This window comes from Molossus molossus, unplaced genomic scaffold (genome assembly GCF_014108415.1).
Source record: "Molossus molossus isolate mMolMol1 unplaced genomic scaffold, mMolMol1.p scaffold_m16_p_22, whole genome shotgun sequence".
Lineage (NCBI taxonomy): Eukaryota > Metazoa > Chordata > Mammalia > Chiroptera > Molossidae > Molossus > Molossus molossus.
In genome coordinates, this window is record NW_023425358.1 from 8,774,330 (window position 1) to 8,797,934 (window position 23,605).

Consider the following 23,605-nt stretch of genomic DNA (forward strand, 5'->3'; position numbering starts at 1 on the left):
GCAGGTAAGCAGATTATTCACCTAGACTTGTCTTTAGAGGTATCTTCTTACCTTACCTGCCTGTCATTCTCCTCCGCCTCCCCCCAAGTCAGTGTGAGCGCACGAGGAGGTGCGCGGAGGGGACTGTCTGGGGCAGAAAGACAGATTGAGGTGCTTGTGCTTTGACCAGGACGGTAGCTCTCACGGTGATGAGTGAGTCATTCCCCTCCTGCAACCTCTTTGCTTTTCTCTCCCTGCTCATTGCCCCCAACAACCCAAGGAGAGCTGCCATTTCCCGCTCCCGGGGAGTGACCCCACCCAGCAAGCTGTGGTCCTGAGCTGGCGGAGGAGTGGCTGCAAACACAGGCAGTATCCCTGGAAAACAACAAAACGCGAACCTAATCGAGACCCTGGGGATTTTTGCAGGTTTCTGCGACACGTCTGCACGGAGCTGCTGCAAATGAAGTTGTTATGAATCACCACAGCCCATCTCCCTGCAGCCAGAGACTGGAGTGTGCCCCAGGGACAGCCTGCTGGGAGCAGGAGATACTGGGATCCAGCAACAGGTTCAGGGAGTCCGTGGAGACATGGGCTATTAGGGCGGCTGCCTGCAGGATCCTGCTGGGAGATAGCGTCCTGGGGAAGCGGACCACCCAGGATGTGGGGCCCAGCGAGGCCTCGCTGCTGAAATCAGCAGGGACACCTTCATAAAGGAACATGGGCAGCGTCCGCGGTGGGGGGTCCAGGACCTTACGGCTCCACTCTTGTCATTTGAGCACCGTGTGAGGTTCAGGACAGCGGCCTTGCTGACGAAGAACCATTTAGTCTCGATGAACTTGATGTGACTTTCCAGATGAACCTGCCTTTTCCCTGCTCTGTAATCACTCTGGATCTGTGCCCACTGTCACTCTCAGACCCTTTAGGGCTTTCTTGTCTTCCTGACCACAGCCACAGGCCCTGCCATGTGCCCGGGCGGAAAACCCCTGGACTCCAGGCCTCCCTCTGGGCTTGGCAACCCAGAGGCCAGCTCTCTCAACAGCCTGGGCCTCAGGTGTTCTGCAGTTTTGTGGGGATGCGCCCGCCCATCTCAGGCTTCCTGTGGCCCTGAGTCAGGCGAGTCCTCCTCACACCCCACTGTTCACCACCCCACCCTGTGCACTCGCCCTATGCATGACTCTTCCTCTTATTTTAGACTTTTATATAATTTTCTCAAATATCCTTTCTTACACCCTCACACATGGATGGGGACCCTCACACATTCTCTTAGCATGTTGTATGTTTGCTATGTTGCGCTTCCCACGATGTTAATTAAATTATTCCGTATGGCTGAGCCCTACAGTCTCAGAGTCAACACGACCGGCCTCCTGCGTGCCCAGTGCTGAGCGCGGCAAGCGGCACCCCACAAGGCAGGTGAGTGGATGAACAAATGCCAGCAAATGTCTTCTGAGCACAACTTCAGTGTTTTACACTCTGCAGGCATATCTGATTTTCTCGTGCTCTGCCTTATGTGCTTCATGGATGCTGCATGTCTTACCAGTGGAAGGAAAGACCCTCCAGCAACAAGAAGATGATGGCTCCCTTTAGTGTAATACTCGCCTTATTGTGGTGGTTGGAACGGAACCTATAACATCTTTCAGATACACCTGCTCCAGTGCCAGGAGCGGAGTGAAGAAGATACGGTCCCTGTCCTTAGAAGCTCAAGTAACATTTAAGACAGACCGAGAAGTAATCCAGCAACTACAATGTCCATGCCAGGACAGGGTAAGCTCAGTGCCGTGGGGCACGTCGGAGGGAGGCCAGGAAAGGGTCATGGCGTGAGCTGGTCATTGCATTATAAATCCTACGGAATAAGTACCTTGGAGCAATGCTGTGTGAGTAAAAATTGCTGGTGATACAGACACTGGAAAAAAAATGCTAAAGCATTTCTTTACATGTGCAATCCCTAGTTTGATAAGTATCCAAGCAGCATGTATGAAAATACTAGAGCTGTTGATTCAAGTGGCTTTGATATTGTAATTTAAAAAATTTTTTTCAACTTTTCTATGTGCATTATATAGCTATTTATTTTTGTGTCACTTTGCGTCTTTATTATTCCTATGATTTCATAATTATCATTATCATCAGCGTCACAGATGATTACTCTAAACAGCAGTAACAGCCAACATTTGAGTTCACGAATGACTTGGAAATGCACTTGGGACACCCGTCAAACTCTTGCCACATGCGTGCAGAGTGGGTGCCTTATCTCTGTTTGCAAGTAGGAAGCTGAGGCTCACAGGGTCCTTGCCCACATCTTGAACGTGAGAGAGAACCCAGGTCTTCACTCCTTCACACCCCTTTGTGGGGAGGCTGGCCCTCTCCGACACCCGGCTCTCAACTGGGTGGTTTAGGGAATCCAAATATCGACTTTCTGCAGTCTGCGTCACCATCCCTCAGTCCTTTAGAATCACACAGAAAGTGCAGCATCACCACCCTCCAGGTGTCCGGTGAGCACAACTCGGTCTGACCACATCAACCATTAAGACTTACCGATCTCGGAAGCAGAATTCACTCCTGATCCAAACATGTGTTCATTTAGCAGACCGAGATCTGCTGAGCCTCTATTGTGTGCCAGGAGTTGTGCTAGAAAGTCGGAATGATGCAAAGATTTAAAAAAATGAATTTCTTTCCGTTCTTTCCTCAAGCCTGGGGACTGGGTGCAGATATGTCCCCATGTAGTGTGACACACAACTGAGGTGTGTCCTCTGGATGAACCCAGGATGAGTGGCCAGTTCCAGATGGTAGAACAGAGAGGGCTTTGCAAAGGAGCCAGCACCCAAAGCAGGTCTGGGAGCACAAAGGGCACTGAAAACATCGTGGGGGACAGAGGCCTGGCACAGACTGCACAGGCGCAGGCGCATTGAGGAATAACGAGCAGATACGCAGAGCTGGAGAACAGTGCAGGGGCATCAGAAAATTTGCCTAGATCTGGTGACACAGAAGGTAGGTTATAGCCAGCTTACAACGCTCCGCATATGCTAAGCTGGGGTGTTTGGGCTGAAACTGAATAAGGAGGTGGACACAGAGAAGAGTAAAGGACATAATAAAAGTTCCAGTGTGGGCCACTAGGTGAATGGAGAGATCATTAATCCCAATAATAAGATGAACAGGAGGAGATTTGAGAATGCGGTTTTCTACATCGTGAGTCTGGGGCCTGAGAGACTCGGGTGCACGTGTTTACCCGGCAGCTGGAAATGAGACCCAGATCAGCTGGAAAGACCTGGACTCAAGCTGTGCACTCAGCAGTCTCAGGAACGGGGGGCTCGCCTGGAGGGGTGTGCAGCCGTACAAGAGTCCAGGAGGAAGCCTCCACCAACCCGATGTTACCTTGGTCAGAGAAACAAAGAGCAAAGGTGTGACCACGGAGGCAGAAGGGTGTGGTGCCCTGGATATCAAGACTGAGAACCGATTCAGAAAGAAGTGGCTCAGTATGCCAACTTCTTTTAGAAGATCAAGGAAGAAGGAACGCAAAAATTCATCGATAATGTCATGGTTGGCCTTCACCCGGGGTCATAATGGAAGCTGATTTGCAATGAGCTCAGGAGTAAGACTTGAGACCCACTTTCAAGAAGTTCAGCTGTGAAGCAAAGTGAGTGGGGTGTGTGGGCGGCACAGGAAGGGGCAGGGGACAGGAAGTGAGGTCCAATCCTATCCACAGGGATTTAATCATTTTAAGCTGTCAATTCAAGGATGTTCAGATTCGTTTGCTCTGTGAGTTCGATCTCTTTGTGGCTTCTTGGAGACCACAGTTCAAAAGTGCTAAAGGTGAAGGCTGTGTGTCCTCCCAAAATTCATAGGTTGGAACCTGATCCTCAACGTGATGGTAACCGGAGGTGGGACCTTTGGAAGGTGATTAAGTCATGACGGTAGAACCCTCATGAATGGAATGAGTGCCCTTATTTTATTTCTTTTTAAATATTCTTTATTTTTATTGTTGACACTATTACGGATGTTCCCATTTTTCCCCCTTTGCCCACCTCCACCCAGCCCCTGCCCCCCTTAGTGCCCTTATTTTTAAAAAAACACCCCAGAGAGCTCTCCTGCCCCTTTTGCCCTCTGAGGACACAGCGAGAAGACAGCTGTCTGTGAACCAGGTGGTGGGCCCTCACCTGACACCGCATCTCCCGTCACCTTGATCTCAGACTTCCAGCCTCCAGAACTGTGAGAAATACCCCTCTGTTGTTTATGAGCCCCTCGGGTTGTGATTTCTGTTATAGCAGCATGAATGGGCTAAGACGAAGGGGTCTCGCCTGCAAACAGTGTTGGGCATTTACCTCTTCCTTGTCCTTAGATCCGAGAAGATAAACTGAAAAGCTACCATGCCTAAGGCATTCTGACTTGTCTACTAGATGTTTTCAGGGTCATTGCCAAATGATCACCTTTCTTATTCCAGACCTGCATTTGATTTACTTTGGGGAGTATAAAATGATCTTTCTTACAACTACAAAAAAAAAGGTTTGAAAAAGCAAAAACCCGAATTAGATACCTGGAGCTCCCAGGTGCCCGTCTCCTGCTTCCGAGCCGGGCATTCCCAATGAGACTCCTGTCGTCTCTCAGTGCATCCCAGTACCACCCGAACTCAGACGAAGCTACCAACGTAGTTTATTCCAGCTCAAAATCGCTCTCCCCCAGCCAGCCCCAGAACACCTTCCTGCTGCCGTCCTCCCCTCCCCCTCTGAAGGTCAAATGGGCAAAGACCAACTTGAGAGAAGATAATAGAGTGACAGCATCTCATAAAAGGGACATATAAGGATGGAGGCAAGGTGCTGCCAGCCAGATTAGGTGCTGCTGTAGGTGTGCTGAGGAAGAGTAATGTTGACCCTGTGAACTCAATTTGCTCCACTGGTCCACACTTAAGAAAATATTCTCGTTCTTTCTTTGCCTTTTGTGCCCTAAGAAAGCCCAATGGCCGCAGCTCTCTGCAATCTGCCACCTGACTACTAATGTAGTTGTTGAGCAAGGATCTCTAGTTCTGACAGGTGGGCCTTCTGACAAGGGGAGAATGGATATTAGGGTCTCTGGCCTTTGGGCCCCAGTCCAGGCTGATTTCATTTCAGATTAAGAGCTGCTGAAATGCAGCAATCGATAACTCAGCTCTTTTGTTTGCTTGTTTTTTCCAAGTCCCCAAAGAGATTAGATCTGATTTCGCAGACCTTTAGCAAATTTAATTGTTTTTTATTCACAGTTGCTCAATACAACTCCTTCGAAGCTGGGAGCAAAGAAACTCTGCCCCTGTGTACTGGGTTACTTCTGGATAAAAAGCTAACGCCCTCAGGCGTGCGGAGGGACACAGGAGCACGTCGCGTGGAGGCGTGTCCCAGTCCAGCGACCCTCACCACGCCACCACCTCCGTCCCACCACCATCCTGGAACAGGGTGTCTGCCCTGTTTACTCATGGGACCCACAAAGAAACATACAGACATGGAATCAAGAGCTCTTAGTTCCCAGACTTCATCCTGACCCCAAACTATGGTCACCAAACATCTTCAGGTAGGCTGAGAAGGATCTGGAGGGAAAGTTGACCTCCTGACCCAAAAGGACCGTTCTGGAGGAAGGAGGGAGAAGAGTGTCGCTGTAGGACTCCCAAGAGGGTGACACTCTCCATTCATCAGCAGTAAAGGCCATTGATCACCGGCTCTGGGGGCTGTCCCTGCTGTGATGGGCCTTGATAGGGTCCCACCTGGGGACCCAAGCTTTCTGCCTACCTTGCCGTCTTCAGTCTTCCACTGTCTTGTCTAACACGGCTTTACTATTCCCCAAACTCTTGCTCAAGAAAGTAACAGTTGTGCATAACTATTGTCCCTCCCAGGAACTTCCCGAAAGACCCGTGAAGAAGTCATTGATGTAAAACACCAAAGTATAGTTTCTACCCCAAGACTCTTTGTGCCCACCAATCCTAACTGATTACATCAAGGTCCTCATGGATCCCAATCACCCCCTCCTTAGCTCTCGTGCAGAACAGCAATTAAACCAGGCCTGATGTCTCAGGAAGAGCCCAGATTTGCCCTTCTCCCTGGGAAGCGCAAGAAAGAGAACATAAGACGGTGCTGTCTTCACCACAGGGAGTGACAGACAGATTCAGCTTTGTCTTAGTATCAGGTCTCATCAGTGACTTCGGAGGGAAGCCAGTGTTCCACCCTGGATTCAGAGCTCCTTCCACACGCAGATTTCTAAATTCTCTGTCATATTATGCGGTTTCTATTGCTGATTATTTGTTTCATTGTCTTTTGGCCTTAGCATCCAGAGACTATTTTTGATTGATGCACTGACCCTGGACTGTTTAGCCTTAATGGTCTATACAGTGATACCTCGGTTCTCGAACATAATTCGTTCCAGGAGGACGGTCGAGAACCGAATTGTTCGAGAACCGAAGCAATGAAACCCAATAGGAAATAATGGAAACTGGATTAATTCGTTCCAAGCCCCAGAAAATGCCTATTTACTGGCCTAATTTGTATATAATATGTAGAAAAACATAAGTCTCAACAAGAAATAAAACTGTACAGTATGTCTAAGGGTTAAATTCAGTGTAAAGCGTGACTCTCTCCACAAAGCGTGACTCTCTCCACAAAGCATGACTCTCTCTCTGCACTCACACTGATGACACAAGCAAGGCGCGCTGGGCCGAATGAACGCCATTCGGCTCAACTCGGCTCATCTCGGAAGTTCGAGTTCCAAATATTTGTTCGGATTCCGAGACAAAAGTTTCTCGAATCTCCTGGTCGAATACCGATTTGGTCGAAAACCGAGGCGTTCGAGAACCGAGGTATCACTGTGTTCTCAGCAAAAAGCCATGGGAAGGTATTTGGAAACTGCATCCTTACATTGTATAAAACCTTGCATATATGCCCTTTCATTTAAATTCTTTCTCAACTTCCCCCCACCAAACAAAAACAAAAATAAAAAACCAACCAAGAACCCCTAGGAGGTAAGCATCAAATGTCTTCACTTCAAAATTAGAAAACCAAACCCCAGAGAGGCTAACTCAAGGTGCAAGGGAGAAAATGAGGACCTCCATTAAGAACTTTTCCTTCTTAGTCCATGATCTTAATAACAAAAGTGCACTCACATTGAGAAGATACATATGTGAACAGTAAGAGGTTACAAAATAAAACTAAGCCATGGCATACTAGACAGCAAATGATCAGCATGTTCCTTCTGGGGTGAGCATGCTGGTTAACAGGCCAATTAGATTCTGCAAGCATTTATCTGTAATGATTTCAGAAGCTTGTGTCACTCAGCTTGCCGGCCTGTCAAATGGGTCTAAGTGGTTCATTAATTGTCGAGAAACAAAACGTCAGGCTAGCAAAACCGTTGTGCTGTTGAGAAGGCAAGCGGCAGGCAGGGCCCTGGCCCTGTGCGGTGTGGATGGCACCACCCCGGGCGGCCTCCACCCAGGTCTGTGTGCAAATACCCAAGCGGGATACCAGGAGCCCTTTGCTTCCTTCCCATCTGCTGTTTTCTCTCTGCCCTCCCCCTCAAAAAAAAAAGAAAAATTCTTTTCACTCTGCATTAGTGCTTGATGTAATGGTGCAAAGCATTTTTCATTTATCATCATAATACCAGTCAAAGCAACTCTTAATAATGTAAATGCAGGAGAAAAGCCATTAGGCTTTATTTGCATGGCAGCTTTAAGCTCATTCTCCCTCCGCTCTGGGTGTAAGTGGGAACCAACAGGGTAGGGCCAGGTGAACAGGTGGGCACTGTGCCTAGCCCCTTGGGGGGGTCTCAGAAACAGAAATGCCTCGCTTAAGATCTGAGCCAGGAATGCTGAGCCTGAGGGCCTATTGTTCAGGAGGAACTCCGGGCTGCTCTCTACCACTCCCTCCCCACAGGAGGTGGAAGGGCGCTACCTGCAGGCCGCACACAGTGCAGCAGGAACCGGGCACTTGGTTACCTGGCGGTGAGCTGCCCTTGCTGGCCTGCACGCACTCTGCCCTTTCTGAGGACCCTGCGCTGCCATCAGAAAGCTTCAGGTCTCCGGGCTGCCCACGCTCTCATCAACGCTCAGCAACAAACATTCCTCCCAGGCAGTGAGGGGAAGCAGAGCTGGCCACCCCGAAATATGCCTTTTGGGATATTATTTTAGGTTGGTTATTTTTAAAAACCCAAAGACTCAAGAAGAGCCTTTCACCTCTTCCTTACCTGCCGAGAGGAGTTCAGACAGAAGGACCTGCTTGAAGGAAGGGAGCTATCACCGTAGCATCACAAAATGACCCGAGTGTGGCGGAGAGAAGCCAAGGGAACTGTCAGACTCCTGTCTGCGCCCCCTTGTTTCTGGGCAGCGCAACAGGAATGTGTTTACCCTGGGTCTGCCCTTCCTCATTCACTTGGAAATCGCTTCCCTTCAAAGTCCCAGATCCCCAACTCCCTCTGCTTAGTCCAGAATGGCTTATAAGTCATTTATCCTTGGGTCTCATATTCTTAGGAAACCCCTGTATGTACATATATAATAAAATGTTCATTTTTTTCTGTTCACTTGTCTCATGTTAATTTGATTATTTGGCAGAATTACTTAGGAGGATAGAAGTACAGTGATTTCTCTTCTCCACGGCAGGCACTAAGCCCCTTCCGTCTTTCTCCCCTGGAGGGACCTCCTATGCCTATGCCGCCAGGTAGGGAGAGCTGGTAGGTAGCTGGTTACCAATAAGAAAGGGAGCAACGGGAATCAGACATTGTTTAGCATAATAATAAATGGGGAAGCACCGGGCCTGCCTGCGTCACCAGAAAGTCACAGCTTCACACACGCCCCAGGGACACCGGCCTGTTCCCCAAGATTACGGGGGAAGGAGCAGAGCAAAGCAGGGAAGGGAAGGACATGAGCAAAGATGGTGCAGAGGCGGGTGCTTGACCACAGAGGCCTGTCAGTCTAGCCTGAGACATAACAGATTGGTTGGAATGCCAGCCAGCACCAGCCCGCGGAAGCTGGGGAAGGTGATAGGCTATTTTGAAAAAGTGCCTGGTTCTTTCTAAGCCCAAGATAATATAACTTCAAAGAATTCTGTCCCCTCTCTCCCTCTCTGTCCCTCTCCCTCTCCATCTCTCTCTCTCTCCATCTCTCTCAGTGACCCATGCCCGCCCCATGTGTTATGCATCTTTCTCTGTAACAACGTGGCCCCAGCAGCCACATGGCCAACACCCGGCCACCTGGACCCAGGTGCAGGCTCTGAGGGAGTCTAGAGACCGCAGCACAGCAACGACCGCAGCCAGGAACACAGGCTACGTTAGTGGATGGTGAAAAGGCTGGACTGGACAACTCTAGACATTGACTCTCGACATTGGCCCACCTCTGGCCCTGGTTTTCCATGGTGGGACTCACAGAGACGGGACATGGGAGACCCAGTTGCCTTCTATTTCCACACAAATGAATCTTACCGCAAGACCTCATCCTCCTTTGTGGGTCCCCACAAATCTTTTTCTTGTGACACGACAAAAGCCCCATTTTTACTGACAACAGTATCAAGAGAAGTTCAACAAAAACAAGCGATCTCCCCATGAATGGACAAATAAACTTCATTAAGAGCGAGTCTGCTGGTCAGCACCGTTAGACATAGTTGACTATACCAGTTCTATCCCAGCAATTTCAAAATTTAAGGAAGCCAGGTATATTTGGAGTTGAATCTTTAAGTGGATTCTCCTCTAAATCATTAAGATGAAACAGAAAAAGCATGAAATATGGAGACTGAGATAACTGAATTACATCCCTGATCAGATTCCTATTCAGTAAATAAGACCTTGGGCAACTTGTTTAAGTTTCCTGACCCTCAGTTTTTTTGTCTTTAAAACGGGGCAGTGATTTCTACCTCCTAGAAATTATTAATAAGGAAGATATGAAATGATGCCAAGTAGTACCCATGGAGCCTGAATGTCCATAGGGGCCACTTACGGTTCCTGTTCAAATGCAAATTCTGATTCAGGAAACGTGATGGAGCCGGAGTGATTGTATTTTTAAAAATCTCTCAAGCATGGAGCACGTTGCTGATCCTGGCACCAAACTTCACGCAGCAAAGATACAGTGCAGCCAGGACAATGCCTGGCACCGAGCAAACGCTCAACAAATGTAGATCTTGTTATTGATCGTCTGCCGACGGAAGACTGACTGCCTCCTTCGCTGTTACAAAGTGGAAACAGGAACAATAAGAGATGTGATCCCCGATCTTACACTGACAATTTGTTCAATATCCAAAAACTATTTAAAATTTAGGAGAACTAAATTTCACATGTAAAATGCATCAAATAAGTAAGTGGATTCAAAGCGTAGGAGGAAGGAGTAAAATTAGCCATCTGCAATGACTTCTTGTGTGCTGCCTTCTTAATTTATACTGGAATACATTCCTTTGAAGGACAGGGGGAGGAATGGGGTTTTGATAAGATTTTCTTTATCCTAACTAGTTTCTAAAATGGCTCAGGTTTTATGATCTGGCGGAGGGAGGATCAGCCAATTAATTTTAGAAGATACTTGTAATATTAGGGAGCCTGAAATTTACCCTAGAACTATGTCACCAGGTAGGTTTCAGAAAGAGCTCACAGCTTATGGTTTTTAATTTAAAGTGTGCCTAATCTAACACTAATTTTTTTTAAGACTCAAGTATTTGGACGTTTTGTATCAAACACTGATTTCCAAGTGCCCAGCTCCACTGCAATGTCCTGGAACTGTAAAGGCCACACACTGCTTCTTCCCAAAGCGAAGCTGAGAATATGTTGGTACTTGATAAACCAGGCTTTCTCCAGAATTTCAAATGAGAAAAGAGTTTGCTCCTTTCTTCATTTTTGATCAACTGAATTCTATTTCCCCTTGGGGAAACCAAGGCATGAAAAGTTAGGATAACGGTGCAAAGTGGCCCTTCCAGAGAGAGCCCAGTTAGTAGAATCATGATGCTGTTCGCCTTCAGAGAGGATTCATGACTGCCTACCTCCCTGGAGTCACGAGGCAGCCCTGTATGGTGGCTGAGGACTCCGCTTTGTAAGTCGGACGGACTGGCACCCAGAGCCTGACTGATGTTCACCAGCTTGGTAACCTTGAGCGAGTTCATTTATCTCGCCAACATCTATTTTTTCTTATAAGAGGGTGATTTTGTAACACTCATTTTGTGGTAGTGATTAAATAGATAATGTTCTTGAAGCTCTTAAGATCATGCCTGAACATATAAATTCTCAGTAAATGTGATCATTATTCATAGTCTTAGTATAGTAGAGAGGCTAAGAGTACAGATTCAGAGCTAAGCTTCCTGGGTTCAAGTCTTCTATCTACAACTTCCCAGCTGAAGTTCTCTTGCAAGTTACTTAAGCTCTTTATGCTTCAGATAATAACGAGAATATTTACAATGCCTACTTTGAAAGGTTGTTGTGAAGTGTGAGTGAGATATTTTTAAGGGCTTCAAGTAGTGCCTGCATCGGTAAGCCCTCATGTGTTGTAGGAGTTACTATTATGGTCTCCACTCTCATGTCTATAGCACAGGCTGAGTTGTGTCTCCTCAAAATTTATGTGTTGAATTCCTAGCTCCCAACACCTCAGAATATTTGGAGATAAACTCTTTATGAGACAATTAAGGTAAAATGAAGTCATGTGGATGGGCTCTAGTGCAAGCTGACAACTGTCCTTGTGAGGAGAGGAAATTTGGACACAGAGAGACATGGGTGCAGGGTGCGGGACACACACACAGAGGAAAGGCCACTTGAGGATTCTGGGAGAAGGCAGCAACGTTAAAGCAAGGAAGGAGACCTCAGGAGAAACCAAACTTACCGACACCGTGACCTTAGACTTCCAGCTTTTAGAACTGCGAAAAACTAAATTTCTGTGGTTTGAGCACCCCAGTCTCTGGTACTTTGTTGGGGCTGCCCAAACACACTGACACAGATGGGCTACATTTTTTTGGTCATCTCTTTTAGCATCTCACTGGCCAATAGGCCACAGATATGAAAATCTAGAGGCCCTGAACTAGAGTGTCAGTTCTGGAGGGTAACCACCAGCTCAAGTTCATGGCAAGAAGCCTGCGTTGAGTTCAGAGAAACAGAAAGTGCCATGGGAGGGTTCAAGGGAAGGGAAGATGGCAATGAACATTGCCCACAGAACAGGGCAATGTCCAAATTGGACAGAACAGGGGCCAAAGGTGGAAAACCTTGTGGGGAGGAGACACACATTCAGACAAAGGTGACAGGTGTCTAGATGGAGAATCTGGCAGAAAAAAGACGGCAGACTGAGGATGTGCACTTAGCAATTTCTGAAGTATTTATAACAGATATTCAGATGCAACTTCTATCAAATGTCACCGCTCTCCCTCCGAACAGCTGAGGGCTCTCCTCTGCTTCATCAGGATGAAATGCTGTTTCTCTTCTCGCACCAGGACAAAGCAGGTGCCTACTCCACGTTTACTTTATGTGACCAAAATGTGGGGCTCAGATCTGAACAGGAGAACTCTCTGGATTATTCAGTCCATGATTCTTCGACAGCTTATGCCCCTGACCACTGCCTGCTCACAGGACATAGGAGCAGATAATATCTTTTTTTTTTTTTTTTTATCCTCACCCGAGGACATCTTTGCAATTTTTGTACAGATAGAGTGGGAGGGAGAGAGAGAGAGAGAGAAACATCGACGTGAAAGGGACACATCGAGTGGCTGCCACCCGCACGACCAACCAGGGCCGGGGACAAACTGCAACCGAAGTACATGCCCCTAGCGGGAACCGAACCCGGGTCTCTCCAGACCGCAGGCCGACGCTCTAACCGCTGAGCCAAACTGGCCAGGGCTGGAGCAGCTAATATCTTTAGAGAGTATTTAAATCCTCGGTAAGTGTGGATGTAAAGTGCATTTATAGGTACAGTCTTATTAGCAAGCAGTCAGGAAGAAAAGGAGACTCCTCATGTGTATTCATAACAAGGAAAACAGCTAACCCCAATAATCACAATGCTAAATATGTCTCTCTCTGAGGCGAAGGTACAACGTTCTTAATAAAAATACATAGGTTAGTCAGCAATAGTTTCTTTTGTTTTGTTTTGTACTCACCTTTATTGTTGAATATATTACAGATGTCCCCCTCCCCTTTTCCCCCATTGAGCCCTCCTCGTCAGAGTGTGGGAAGCCTAAACCAGGCAAGTTGGGGATGACAGTCCTGGAGAAGAGAGAGCCTAAATATTGCCTTCTGCACACCTCCCCCCACGTCTTTGCCTTGAGCCCTTGGGGAAGCTGCTTGAAATACACATGCAGTAACTCTAAATGAGCCTCCAATGTCCCCACTCCAGGAGGCCTGTCTGGAAGGGTGCAGATCCTAGTCCGTTTCAGAGTCTCTGCAGGGAAAAGTCAGGGGTCTAGAGGCACCTTTAGTACTGTCCTGTCCCTTTTCCTTCCCTCCAGGCAACACTGGTGACCCGTCTGTGCGAGGGCAGGACCATCAGGCAGAGCAGCATTCTTCGTCTTGCTCAGATGTCCTTTTCCTTGTCTCTACTGGTGAGCCCTGTCGCTTTCACAGAAGTAAATGTTCACCAAAGTCCTCCGGTCAGCCAGAGCAGGAAGCTTGTGGGCCAGCCAGGCCACTGGGCTGAAGGGCCCACTGTGGACCTGTGTGGTGGGTGTTGGTGGGTGTGTAGCTGTCAGATAGACATATATGTTTAGTTCAAGACAAGGACTTGATTTCTCAGTGAGCAAGTTGGTATGCCTCTCTTCTGGGGGAGTCTTCTTCAAGCTTCAAACCCAGGTCGCACCCTGCAGGGATCAGCATGCTCTGCTCTAGAGTCCAAAGGGTAGACAGACTCCAACTGGTTTGGAATGGAGAGAACATGAAGGTAGGGGTGAGGGCAGAGAGAAAGGCCGAAGCCAGGGGCTGGGTGTCATGGCGGTGGTGGTTTGGGGGTATCCCCAAGAGCATGGTTAAGAGTTGAATAGAGAAAGCTTTCAATCATTTAAGACAACGAGACCCGGTGTTGGCCAACAAATTCTCACTAGTTCTAACAAGATATTTCTCTTGCCATTGTTACCTATATTTACTAAAATTGACTTTTAAAAAACAGAAAGAGAGATAAAACAAATACATTCCTTATCTGCTTTTCTGGGTTTTGTCTCCTGAGCCTATCCAATTTCAGAAGCCAACGGCTTGGGAGGCTCAGCCGACTGTGCTGCCCGGGGGAAGTGCACGTTGGATGCATGGTAATTATGTGAGCTCAGTCTCAGCTCCGTGTGTCTAAAGGGGGGCAAGGAGGGGTGCAGCACACAGAGCCCGACATAGTAAGAAGGGCTTGGACCCACAGAATTTTACTATTGTTACTTTCTGGGTTAGTTTCTCACTGCTATTGTAACAATCATCACAAACTTCACAGCTTACACAACATAAATGTATCATAGTTTCATGGCTTGGAAATTTGACACAGGTCTCACAGGGCTAAGGTCAAGGTTTCAACAGGGCTGGTTCTTTCTGGGAGCTTCAGAGAAGAACCCAGTTCCATGCTTTTCTCAGCTTCTAGAGCCTGCTCACCTGACTTCTAGAGCCGGCTCACCTGCCTTCTGGAGCCTGCTCACCTGCCTTCTGGAGCCTGCTCACCTGCCTTCTGGAGCCTGCTCACCTGCCTCCTGGAGCCTGCTCACCTGCCTTCTGGAGCCTGCTCACCTGCCTTCTGGAGCCTGCTCACCTGCCTTCTGGAGCCTGCTCACCTGCCTTCTGGAGCCTGCTCACCTGCCTTCTGGAGCCTGCTCACCTGCCTTCTGGAGCCTGACTCACCTGCCTCCTGGAGGCCTGCTCACCTGCATTATGGAGCCTGCTCACCTGCCTTCTGGAAGGCCTGCTCACCTGCCTTCTGGAGCCTGCTCACCTGCCTTCTGGAGCCTGCTCACCTGCCTTCTGGAGCCTGCTCACCTGCCTTCTGGAGCCTGCTCACCTGCCTTCTAGAGCCTGCTCACCTGCCTTCTGGAGGCTTCCCATCTGCCTTGGCTTGTGGCCTCTCAAGGTATCTCTCCAACCTCTTATTTCCATTATCATATCTCCTGCTACTGGCTTTCACCTTATTGCCTCCCTCTTATCGACACTTGCTCGCCATTACATTGAGCCCTGGCCAGGAGGCTCAGTTAGTTGGAGTGTTGCCCCATACACCAAAAGTGTGAAGGTTCAATGTTCAGTTATGGAACATACCTAGGTTGTGTGTTTGATCCCTAGTGGGAGCACATACAGGAAGTAACCAATCAGTATTTCTCTCTCACATTGATGTCTCTCTAGCACGCTCACTCTCTCTCTCCCTTCCTGTCTTTCTAAAAATCATTAAAAAAAAAAAACCCGACACATATAACTTTGGATGAGGATTTTTTTTAAAAGACACTTATTATATTGACCTACCTTGATAATTCAAGATAATCTTTTCATCTCATAATTCTTAACCTAATCATATCAACAAAGTCACTTGTGCCACATAAAGTACCAAAGTCCCAGGTCCCAGGGATTAGGACACAGACCTCCTTGAGGAGCCACTGCACTGTCATTTATAAAATCCTATCAAGCAAATGTTAAGTGAGAGAAGGACACTGTACCTTGCTCACAACAAACAAAAGAAGAAGATTGAGGGAGACTCCATGATAGAATCTCCAGTCGGATTTCTGGGCACAGATGGCACAGCCTTACTTCTCCAAGAATGACATACACTCAGTTCTGACCCAAATTCCCTCTTGTTAAAACCACTGGCATCTTTTTCCCAGGCTACTGTGATAGTCTTCCAATGTCTGCTATTGCCCTCCTCCAATTTTCTCTCCACACAGCAGCTAAAAGAGTCCTTTTATACCCCTATCCCTCCCTCCAATGCCTTGTCCTTGCACATAAAATAAAAACCGACTTCTTTTTATGGCCTTCAAACCCCTGCATGATCTGGCTTCTGTCTCCTTCCCTTTTATTGGGCTCCGCTCTTGGCCTCCCCTTCCCAGACCAGCCACAGTGGCTTATTTTAGTCCCTTAAAACGTGCTGAGCTATTTGCACCTCACAACCTTCTCTCGTGCTCCTACCTTTTCTCTTCACCACTGGTCTCTTCTCATCCTCCAGGAATCAGCTTAAATGCCCCTCCTGCAGGAGCCCTTCACAGAGTTATTCTGTCCATGAGATACCCCCCAGCATGCCTTATCCTCTCTCAGTTAACTCTGTACACTGTCACAGTGCTTACCGCAAATTTCACTTATGTATTTATTTATTTGTATGTAATAACAGATTTGTAACATGTATATAATAAAATCAGACAAATAATGTACTCTCAATTTAGCTGCTCTTTTTAGGACTGATGACTCCGCCACTAGACTACAAGATAATGGTAAGAACCAAGCCCAAGTCTATTTTTCTCACCAGTGTACACTGAGAACATGGTAGGCTAGGCCATCTGTTGAATGGATGAATAAATGAATGGGTGGGTGATGTAAGTGTGGGTGAATGTAAAGACAGATAGATCTGTGAAAGCTAAAGCAGAGGAGATGCCCCACTCACCTTGACCTGCGGGGTCTCTGTGTACTGCCTGGGTGATTGCCTCTGTCCATTTGGCAATAAGAATATGAAATGTAAACTTGTGCTGTTCCTCAGGCATACCCTGATTTTAATTCATGGATGGTTCAGTGGGAGGCCCAGACCCTCCTCACTTTGAGGCTTCGTCCATGTCTGTACACACAAATACCAAGAGATGGGCAGACAAAACTTGGTCATTTATTTTGTTTTCTTGCAGTTTAATAGAGAACCAATAGACTACCCAGGAAAATCTGCCAGTTTCATAGCTCCTAACCTCCACAGTGACTCCTGCCAGGGTACAAGCAGAGGCTTCCACAGGAGACCGCAAGAAATGCAATCATGTCTGGTCTGCGAGTGGATAGGCAGACTTTGGAGGCCAAGTTCATCGTGGTCTTCCTCGCCCCTGTGCCAGCCTTCAGCCGTCAGCCCTCAGCTCTCCCCATCTGCAGGCTGTGGGCCAGCGCAGACAGAGGAGGTGATTCCTTCTCTATCTACTCAGATTCCCTCAAAGTCTAGTCTTTGCAAGAACTGTTACCAATTCCCTGGTGAGTGGGAGATGAGAAACAGAGGTGATTTAATATCGTTAGGTGGTGTCTGACCTGGGCTGACACTGTGATAGTGATCTGAGCCCATAGCTTCTAGCCCGCATTGGGCCACGTGGGCCGCTCTCCAAGGTGCTGATAAAGCGGTGCGGGCTGCTGCCCATGCAGAAGCCTTCCACTGGAATACAGGGCTTTCTGTTCCTAAGATTCCGCTAACATCACAGCTCTGATACCAGTTTCCTAGCGAGCTCTGAATTCCATTCAAAATTGCTTTGTTGACATTTAAAGGTCTCCATCAGTCTAGTCATGTGGCAAAAAAAAAAAAAAAAAGGACTGGATAAAATCAGCTCCGCCTCACTACCTCCTAGCTGAACCCGAGACAAAATGATCGCTGTCTGGAAGGCAAACCCAAGTGTTCCCTTCCAGCTCTAAAATTCTATGATCCTATGATGCCTCCTGTTCAGCCAGTTGTCTGAACCCCTCTGACTGCCAATAACTCACAGAAAATCCCATTAAAAGAGCAAATGAAACCTGTAACCAAAGCTATCAGGGGGTGCCAAAGCTTAGGATGTTTTCCATCATGGACTGTTTGTTTTCCAAAAGCTTTCTCTGCCAAGAGGGAGGTTTAGGTGAGACATAAAATACAGCTTTCTAGCTGTGTATGTTATGGATCAAGGGAAGGGAAGCCACCGACTGACCTCCTCCTCGTGGGGAAGACTAGGTCTCATCTTCCTGTAGGAAAAGGAATGATCCGGGTGAATTTGAGGGCTACTGATAGCCTTAGGTTCTTTCATTCTGTCCTTTTCTTGATGACTTTCACAGAACTCATTTCAGTTGCCAAAATGAATATCTCAAATAAGATAATGAATCTGCTGTTTTCCATCTAAATAAAAAATATCAGCCCAAAACAAGCTCTGTTGTTCCTTAATGTAAATTCTCTGGAGAGTTACATGTGTTCAGAACAACCCAATATCCAGATCAGAACTAATCAATGACCTTCCTCTTACAGGAAAAGAGCCCTGGGGTGATTCAAGAAGTGAGCAGTTGATCTGACCACGAATGAACTGGAACTTGGGGACCTCTGGGTGATTGTGGTTTCAGAATGCCTTGCTCATACATTGCCCACCACAGAGATCCAGCGAGGCAATGACAGAGCTCGGAGTGGTGCTTGTTTCTGCACAGCAGGTCTGCCCCAGAGGGCATGTGCCCGTGACAATGGGAATAGCCTGTGGCAGCTGGCAGGGACTCAACACACCAGATTCAAGCCCATCCAGCCACACCAGAGAACAATATATCTGCTCTAGTCCCCTACAGAGCTCTTCACATCAGAACAACCCCCTCACCTGTGATTAAGTTTTTAGCCTATGCACAGAAGGCTGCATACTACTTTCAAATTTCCTCTCAACCAATGAACTTCTCTCCCCAGTTCCCACTAATATCTAATAATAAATCTTCAATATTTAACAATAGTTAGTGCTTTCTGGATCCAGAAAAGCCTTTCCCACCTAGGACAGACTACAGTGATCAGGTCAAAGGGATTTCTAGTCCATAATCATATTTATTAACGTTTGCCATGAACCCACAGTTTGAGTGGGCTTTGCTATTATCACTGTAGAAGGTAAGGGGGGATTATCAGATGTCTTTTCTCCTTCCTAGTGTTTAATGCACAATTCTATGGAGAAAACAAATAGTATCTGGTCAGTTGGCATCTTGCTGCTCATGAGTTGACCAGGGCAGCGATGGGTTTAAGCTGCCATTCAGATAAGCAGAGATCTGGAAAAGGACTTATCAGAGTCTAAGAGAATTGATATGATTTGTTAGTCATCAAACCAGAAGTTGTCTAATTTCACAAATGCCCTCACTTTACAAATCTGAAGACAGAGAATAAGAAAGGTTTGGCGACTAACTCAAAGTCACTTGATATTATTAGAACAGAATTGAGACTAGAAAAGGGGTCTACTGACTCTCAGACCTAAGACTTTCCACCATCATAGGATATCAGACAAGAAGTATAACAAGAAAACATTTTTTTTTTTTGGTCTTCCATTCTATTTGAGCTTCTCCACTAACATTCCTCCCAACCCCCGATCCACTCCCTAATTGAACCTCTGGTAACTAAAACAGTACATGGAAAACAAGACTAGATGTGCTTCTTTTGATTTTTAAGTCAAGTCCTACTGGAGAATTTAAGTTCATTTGGAAGATCTTATGGTGAGAACAATAGTGCTTTGTTTGCCCCCTCCCCCCGTACACCTACTCCTGCCCCTCACCCACCCACACACAGTAGAAGCCGAGTCTGTTGGCGGGGTCTGATTCTGTGTTTTGTGTGGGGCCAGGACTGCTCATTCGCCAATACAGTGAGTCCATCAGCAAACACTGGAGGTGGTGGCAGGGCTCTGGGGTTTGCTGGGTTGGGAGGGAAGGAGGGGAGAGGCAGCCATGTGATTCTGCAAAGATTTTCTTGGTCTCTTACTCAGCAGTTTTTATAACATGGCGAATGTGCAAGTAAAATAATGATGGTAAAAAAATGATGAGCTGGAAGGTTAGTTCCTTCACCATCTCCTATGCTCCAGTTCCTCTCCTGCAGCTCCTCTCACATTATAGAAAGGGATTTGGGAAATAAGGACAGACTACTGAGATAAGTGTCTGACTTTGGGTGCACAGGAGGGAGGAGGAAAAAAACTGAAAAAGAAAATTTTCCTAATTCATGATCTGTTCCAAAAATGAGTGCCAGATACAATGCAGGGTGCCCAATTACATTCAAACTTCACATAAAGAACAAATGCCTTTTTAGTAGACGTCTACTAAAATAATTTGCATTGGTTATCTGAACAACACATTTAACTGGTATCTATGGTTTTTATTTGCTAAATCTGGAAGCTTTAATCTCAAAGTAACTAGTGTGGGGCATTCTGTATATTTTAAATCTTTTCTGTCACCCCCTGCACCAACTACAAAAATAAACATAAACACATCAAGAGGAAAAATACGCAGGCTTTGACCCATACAACACTGAGTACATTCTCAATTACTGGGAAAATTCAAGGAGCATCCCAGTTTAGCCATGACAGTGGTTCTCAAGCCTCGGCACGCATTAGAGTCACCTGGGGGCCTTGTGAAAGAGAGATTTCTCAGCCCCTTATCCCTAGTTTCAGATTCGGTAGGTCTTGATCCAGGCCTGAGAATTTTCCTTTCTGACACATTCCCATGATCATGAGGCTGCTGGCCTGGATGCTGGCTTAGAGAAAGAAATACTGGCCTAAACGGCAGGTGCCCACAATCCTGGTTTCTGTACTCCTCACTCGATGTGCAACTTTCAATAAACAACGTGGCGTAGTTTTGTGTTTAATAACACAGCACGTAACTACCTCGTCAGATTCCAGACCCAGGCACTGTGGGAATAAGTGAGTTACTAAAGCTCTGTCCTTAATGACCCCATCTGCAGGAAGGTCTATTAGCTTGGATCAATAGCATTCGGAAGGTGGCCAGGGCACAAAGGAGGCTGTAAGGCTTCGCGCGGCGCCGAGCACGGCAGGTCCCAGGTGAGCCTGCGCTCCCGAGCAGCCTCCATCCTCTGCTCTGCAACCCGGGGGCTGCCGCGAATTCTCTTTGTAGAAAGGGGTCAGTAGTTAAAAACTATCTCCAACCCACTGACTTAGAAAATCACCTCGGATCTTTTCTAAGAATCTATGATTACAGCTCAACTCCATTCCAATTCCACCCCCTATGGCCTTCGCAGACGACCTGCCACCAGTAGTGGTCGTAGAGACAAGGGCGGATCAGCTGCTGGCTCACACCCAGTGCTGCCCCAAAACATCAGGATGGTTCACACCCGGTGCCCAGCGTGGGGTAGGGGGGCTGGAACCTGGGAGGTTTCAGGAATGCATAACTTGCTTTCCAAAGGCCTGGGCCGCCGTATTGCAGGGACGATCCTGTTGGGAGATTGATGAAGTAACACGCGAGACGGTGAAGAGTTAGAAAGAGCCTGCAATAAATTAGGGAAATCCAAGTACAGTCTGCCCTCCAAATCCATCGTTCTGCCTCTGCAGATTCAACCAACCGCGAATCAAAAATGTTGGAAAAACAAAGCCACTTGGTTGCTGACTGTGCCCCGCAGTTAGGCCTGTGATGATTGCACCTGTCCCTGACATGTACAGAATTTCTTTTCTTGTTATTTCCGAAACAGCACAGTACAACAACTGTTTACATAGCATTTACATTGTATAAGGTATTGCCAGCAATCTAGAGGTGCTTTAAATTACCTAAGGGGATATTCATAGTTTCTGTGCAAGTACTACAACATTTTATATAAGGGGCTTGAGCATCTGCAGATTTCGGTACCCATGGGGGGTGCTGGTGCCAATCTCCCACAGACACCAAGCGAGAACTGTGCACTGATGAAGGCAAGGCACTCTAATGGGAAGAATAAACATGCAGATTTTCACGAAGAAGACACGGGGAACACAATATGTACCGCCATCTATCACCGGCAAACGCAGAAATCTGCAAAGACGATCGACTCTGGGAAAAAGGCCAGGGCAGTCCGTGGGAGACAAAGGTGCGTGCATCCAGACAGCCTCAGAATGCCGGCCTGGCTCTTTCCTCCTCCAGAGGACTTTGTGCGCTTCTGAAGCTCTTGAACTTCAAAAGGGAAACGTTTGGTGAAGCGGCAGACTGGAGCGTGCTGCCTCACCGCTGTAGCATCTCTAGTTGTGGGACTGACTCCGGCCTGGCCCTCACCACCGGCCCAATTCTGCGGCCAGGGGCCGAGGGCAAGCTCCACAGCGGTAGACCAGAGCCCTGGGCAGCCGCGGACCACCCCTCAGTCCTGGGCAGGAAGGAAGAGACCTCAGCTCTCCAGCCCCAGGGAAAGGAATGCCACCCCCAGGGCACTCATGCTCACTGCCTCTCCCAATATTTGGGAAGGAAGCTACCCTGTAAATTTTTTCTCCAGAGTTTATCTCTTTTCCATGTTATCTTTCCTTTAACCAGAAAATCATGCTCTTTTCTTTCTCCAAAATTCAAGAACATCACAATATAAAGAAAACGTCAAGATTCATTTATTTGCACAGAAGTCAGATGATTGGAGCAACGCTATTTACAACAGCTAAGATCTGGAAACAGCCCAGGTGTCCATCAGTAGATGAATGGATAGAAAAGCTGTGGTACATATACACAATGGAGTACTATGCAGCTATAAGAAAGAAAGATCTCCTACCCTTTGAGATGACATTGAGGAACCTGGAGAGTATTATGCTAAACAAAATAAGCCAGTCAGAGAGAGAGAGACAAGTACCACATGATCTCACTTATTTGTGGAACGTAATGAATAAAATAAGCTGTCTACCAAAAGAAATCCAGAGTCATGGAAGTAGGGCACAGACTGAAAAATCTCAGAGGGATGGGAAGTGGAAGAGGAGGAAGAGATAAACCAAAGAACTTACATGCATGTATGCACAACCAATCATCAAGGACACTAGGCTGAGGAAGGCAGGAGGGGGGTGGGAGCAGGAAGGAGGGGGTCAATGGGAAAAAGGGGGAACATCTCTAATACTTTCAATACTAACAAAAAAAAAAAAAGAAGTGAAGAGAACCCAAGAGTGCTTAGAATCCAACTCTTATAACACTTTTTTGTTTTTTAATTTTTTTTCTTTATTGATTTTAGAGAAAGAAAAGGAAGTGGGGGAGAGAGATAGAAACATCCATGAGAGAGAACATCGATTGGCCGCCTCCTGCATACCCCCCACTGGGGATCTGGCCCACAACCTGGGCATATGCCCTGACCAGGAATCGAACCGGCAACCTCTTGGTGCATGGGTTGTCAATCAACCACTGAGCCACACCAGTCGGGCATAATAACACTTTTTAAATTTTTTTAAATAAAAAACAAAGTTTTCTTTAAAACCAGAAGACAAGACAAAACAAAAGGCAGATGACTTGGAGATTTAGAGCTTGGGTGAAGCCAAAGTCACACAGCCATTTCCAGTCAAACCGGGTCCAGGAACGAGGCCTCCGACAGGGTTTGTTCCCGCACGTCCCTCCACCTGCCAGCCCAGCAGGCCTCCTCACAGCCAGGCCAGCACATAACCCTGCCAGCTCCTCCCTGCTGCCTCTCAGACCCAGGATCTGTCCCCAGGGCCTGGCCGGCCAGGAGCCTGCTGCCTTGCTGCAGGGACAATGAGTTTGCATGAGTCTGCAAAGACAAGACACCGCAAACACTGGATTTGTAATGAGATCTTTGCATCCGGCAGCCCAGCTGTTTGCGTGTCTGCCTCGGTGTAACCAGACGACTGTTCCTTTCAGGCTGTGGAGGAAAGGAAGCAGCCCGAGCTGGGGAGGGTTCAGACCCGGGATAACCAGCACGGACTCGCCCACGGCGGTGACAAACGGCTCTGCAGGAAGAGAAAGCCAAGGGAGTCTTTCTGGGCGAGCTGCTCGGCATGGACTCCTGCTCTGCTCTCCTTGTGCTCAAAGGGGGCTCCTGCGGCGGGGTCATTACCTCGGTGGGTGGGCTGGAGCTCGGAGCGAAGGAAGCAGCTCCCCTACCTCTGCCGGAAGCAGAATGAACCGCTATTAAAGGCAATCA

At 47.5% G+C, this 23,605-nt stretch overlaps 1 protein-coding gene across 1 annotated transcript in view; it reads right to left on the bottom strand.

The window, feature by feature from the left end:
- NTM (neurotrimin) overlaps window positions 1–23,605 on the bottom strand; it is a 945,407-nt gene that overhangs the window by 884,149 nt on the left and 37,653 nt on the right. The gene's annotated exons all lie outside the window — the stretch shown is intronic.